The sequence below is a fragment of the Chinchilla lanigera genome, unplaced genomic scaffold (assembly GCF_000276665.1).
Source record: "Chinchilla lanigera isolate Chin_1 unplaced genomic scaffold, ChiLan1.0 scaffold00058, whole genome shotgun sequence".
Classification (NCBI taxonomy): Eukaryota; Metazoa; Chordata; class Mammalia; order Rodentia; family Chinchillidae; genus Chinchilla; species Chinchilla lanigera.
In genome coordinates, this window is record NW_004955459.1 from 8652245 (window position 1) to 8656962 (window position 4718).

Consider the following 4718-nt stretch of genomic DNA (forward strand, 5'->3'; position numbering starts at 1 on the left):
TCCAAACGAAGAGCAATGAACTCTCTATGGAGCCCAGCACAAGCTTGCACCACCAACACCCAGTATGGTCATCCTACTGTGTCTGGCACAGCAGAGGTTGGGTGATGATGGCCGGCAGCAGCAGGGACCAGCAGCTGGCTGTGTCGACTGTTGACATCCAGTATTACCTGGTATCATCTGGTGACATCTGGATTGCTAGCAGAGCTGCTCTTTGCCAATTAATTATGTTCATCCAAAGTGAGCCGAAGAATTCTCTGCTGATTGGCAGCACCAGGGCCGACACCAACCAGTCATCTGATGTGGGCTGCCCCATGGAGGCACATGAGAGATGAGGAATGGCCTGGGAGGTGCCCAGCAGCAAGGTATCAGCTATCAGCTTTCTCAGTTGTGGAGAGAGGTGAGGACAAGTACTTGGTCCTAAAGGGAGAGTGGGCAGCACACAGCATCCACTCCTTTCCAGGGGGTCAGAGAGGGGAAAATTGGCTCTAGCATATCAGGGACATGTTTCCTCTGTCCCTGGCCATGCTTGGCAGCTGGCAGATACTTCAGCCATGCTTTTGTGCTGGGCTGAATTCAGATAAGATGCAAACAGTAACCGAGCACCGACCAGTGTCTGGTGCTATCCCCGGCACTGTGTCGCACACAACCGCTCAGTGAACCCTTGAAACCTCCCCGGGCAGTGGCTTCCATGTCACACTTGAGGATGTCAAGGCTGGTGAAGCTAAGTGCTAGTAAAGGATAAAGGCAAGAGTTAAAGCCAGGCTTGTAGCATTCCAAAGAGCAAACCCTTTCTGTGGCTGTCTCTGCTCTCTCTTGAGCCTGGGCTTGGGAGCGGGGAGCATGAGGCTGCCCTGAGCCAACATCTGTAGGGCTTAGAGTGAAGGAGAAGGATGTTTGGGGCGCACTTCTGGGGAAGGGCAGGCTCCTTGGAGGAGGAGCCACCGGCTGAGCCTCAGGGCAGTTAGGCAGGCCAACTGGGGCTGGGGGAGGAGGCACTGAGGAGCAGGGAGTGGGAAAAGTAGGGAAGTGAAAGGAGCCCTGGCAGGCAGATGGTCCCCGATGGGCACGGCTGGTGGGCACTCAGATCCACAGGCAGGTGGTGGTTTTGGAGCTTCTCCTGAGTGGTGCCAGCCCCACGCGAGGTGCATGGCTTGGCAAGAGGAGTATGGGAGCGACTCGCACTCTACCAGCCTCCTTGGCCCATGCGCAAGCAGGGCACAAACTCCACAGCTGTGTGCAGCAGCCTGGTGTGACACACAGTATGTGCGGCATGTGTGCCCTCCCTGAGCTGGTAGATTTCGTAATGGTCCCTAACTGTGTGGCCTCTGTTTCTTCCCAGCTGGTTCCCACTCACCCCGACCCTGCCCTGGCGTGGTTTTTGGTGTCTGTCTTCTGCGTTAGTGCCTTTTCTTACATGCTGGGTCGCACATGATCATCCGCCCTGTGGGGCTGCCGGCTGGGTTCTCTCACTGCAGACTCCCCAGCATCAAATACCTCTTGGTGATTCCTCCAGTTTCTTGATTAACTTCTTCCAGTTCAGTGCAGTGGACAGAGCCTGGCTTTTGAAGGCAGAATGCGCTGGGCCGCATCCTGGCTCCTCTGCCCCGGCCGTGCCAGTTTGGGCTGATGAGTGAAGTCAAGAGCACCGGTAAAGTGGGTGAGTGCCTTCCACCTCCCCGAGACGGGGTGTGAATGCGAAGGACATGGGTTCCCACCTCTTGTGCCCCCTGCTGCGGTCTCCCTCCTGGCTCCCTCAATTTCTCCAGAGCAGCTGATCTTGTCCCTGGGGACGGGGTGTTCTACATGGCCCTCCCGCAGGGAACATGGGACTTTTGTGGAAGTAGGTGTGACACGGGTAACAGGGCTCTGGTGTGGCCCTGCACCTTGTGCAGGCTCAGTCCGCACTCTACCCCTGAGCCACACCCCAGCTCTTTCTGTCCCCAGGTGAGTTTTCTGACCGGTGGATCCTCTCCTTTGCGGCAGGTCTCCCGCGGCCCAGCTGCTGTGGTAAGCAGGCGAGGACAGCAACTGTTGACTCTGCAACCTGAGGGGAATAAGCCACTGCTTGACCCTTTGTATTCGGGGTTTCCGATCCTCGCAGCACAATCCAGTGCTCATGGACCCAGGAGGCTCTTGGCAGCAGTGTGGCTCTGGAGTCGACAAGGTGGCCAGTAGCTCTTGAAGTGTCCCCACCTCCATCCCTAAGTGAAGACCCAGAGCTTAGAGTGTGTCTCACCTCGCTGAGCTGTCCCCTCCAGGCGGTGGTTGTAGGCCCCTTGTGGGGCTCTGGCAGATGAAGCAGAATCCTTGCCAGGACCCAGATGAACCTTTGGTCCTCTGCAGCTGTGGTGTTCAGCCTCCAGCCTGTCTCTTCATCTGTAAAGTGAGCTGATTGCCTCCTCAGTTTGGCACAGTAGAAGTTGACAGTCCCACCATATGTGAATCATGGACACTGGCAAAGCAGAAAGAGGGACTGGAGGGGCATCTCCTGCATGGCTGTCTTCTCCCTACCAGAATGGAAGCCCCCGGGCATCCAGACAAAGCCACACTGTGCCCTACACTCTCAGTCACAGGCAGCAGTAGTTATTAGCAGGACGGGACTGACATGATGTCTCTGGGCAGTGCTGAATTCTACTCTCAGGTAGGAGAACCTAAGAGGAGGAAGAGGCTGTCTTGTCAACTTCAGTACACAGTCCCCTGTGCTCTGCCGGTACAGTCGAACTTGGCAGTGAGAAGCTAGTCACCTGACCTGAATGAAGCCTCATCGCCCCCACTTTCCCAGCGGCCCAAAGGACTCCATGTATCCCTTCCCCACTGGTGCGAAGGAAGCTGTCTCCCAGTTTGGGGGCTGAAAACACCATCAGAGTGGCCCACCAGGCGGCATCAGGGCAAGCTTGCCCCCACTGACAGGTCTCTGCCAGCCTTTCCCCTGGGAGCACTGCCTTGGACTGGCATGGCCGGGGCTGGCTGCGTTTGCCTTGCAAGTGGGGCACGGCGACTCTCAATATGGTGGTTCAGAGCTCTGGCAGAGGGGGAGCAGCTTCCTGCCATCTAACGGGCCAGCCCAGCTCTAAAATGCCTTACTTCCACAGTGTCGCGCAGTCAGAGCAAGCTATAGGCCCAGGCCTGTTGCAGGGTGGGGTTCGAAGTCTTCTCTGAGCAGCACCAGGTTAGTTTACCCCACAAGAGGCCACGTATTCTGACCTTGCTAAGTAGTAAGCCCAGGCCTGAGTCCTCGTCACCTCCATTTCTCTTCCTCTGTTCGGCTCTCTTCTTCCCCTGCCAAGCAATGGATTCACTTCCACTCAGGCATAGCAGGGTCTCCTCAGGGCTCCAAAGCCCCCCCTGTTCCCAGGACAGCGGACACTTCCCTGGTCGCATGGCAGGGTGATGGCTGCCCCCCGCCTTCCCTAGAAGGAAAGGACTTCAGGAAAGGGTATGGGCACCAGCATCGCCCCAGCACTTCCTGTTTCAGTGATGCGTGGTCCCAAGTCCTGGAACTCAGTGCTCAGGATGCAAATTAGGGAGCTCCCCTGGGGTTAACACCTGGACCAGAGGTGGGAAGGAAGCAGGGGTGGGTTGAGGGGCACCTTGAGCAGTGGTGCAGGTGCAGCTGCAGCTTTGACTGTCTGCATGAGGAATTCTCGAGCTAAGATAGCCCGTCAGCACTGATGTCCAGACAGTCATTGGAGTGTGGACGTCCCTCAGAGGTACCTGATGTCCTTGGGGCAGGGGCCTGGGAGGGTGGGTGTGTGGGGGCTGTCTGCCCACTGCTCTCCACTGTGCCTCACAGGGCAGAACACAGGAGGTCCTTGAGAGCTGCCAGCGGTGACGTGTGGCCTCAGGGAGCAGGGAGGGACAGTGAGGGAGGGAGGGAGGGGGTTTCACCCACATCAGCTACAGGCCTAGGGGATCCGGGAGCTGGAGACCTAGGTCTCAGGGGCAGAACGGCTGCCTTCTCTGTGCCAAGTCCCGTGCCCTGTGCTGGAGACCTGATATCCCTCAGATTTATGCCCTGCCCCGTGCAGCTCTGCGTCCTCCTGACTGACCCCGCTGGCCACGATGCACTGTCCATACTGCTGCCACGGATCTTTCCGAATGGCAAACCTTGGCCTCGCCTGCTCAGCATGAAACATGCTTGGAATAAAACCTGGAGGGCAGAGAGAGGACAGGGGGCTTGGCTGCCTAAGGAAAAGAAACAAAGGGTAAGAGAAGTCCCCACTCGCTCGCTGGTTGACCGCTCTGGGATCTGCACAACCCTCCGCCCTTTCTCGGAGCTCATCTCCTGAGCGCTCTCCTGGATGCCCCTGCCTCCAGCAGGCCTCCGCGCAGGGCCACCGCAGGCAGGAAGCCGGCTCTGATTACCCTCCTGAGACACTCCTGTTTTCATATTTATTTAAATATTTATTCGGGGCAGTTGGTGAACTAAGAGAGCCCAGGTACTGCCCTCTCGGAGCCTACATTGCAGAGGGGAAAGACAACCAACACACAAGAAAATTTCAAAACGCCAGGATTTCAGAGTGTGAAACGCAGGGGAAAAAAAAGAGCAAGATAAGGTCTGAGCGTGCCTGGGCCTGGAACGGGTTCCCGGACATCCTAGCGTGTTCCAACCACCGAGCCGCCCCGGGGACCAGCCCTGGGCTCAGAGTAGGGCGCGTAGCGATGCAGGAGCAGGTGGGCTTCAGCGGAGTCACCTGGGCCCCGCCCCGCCGCGCCCC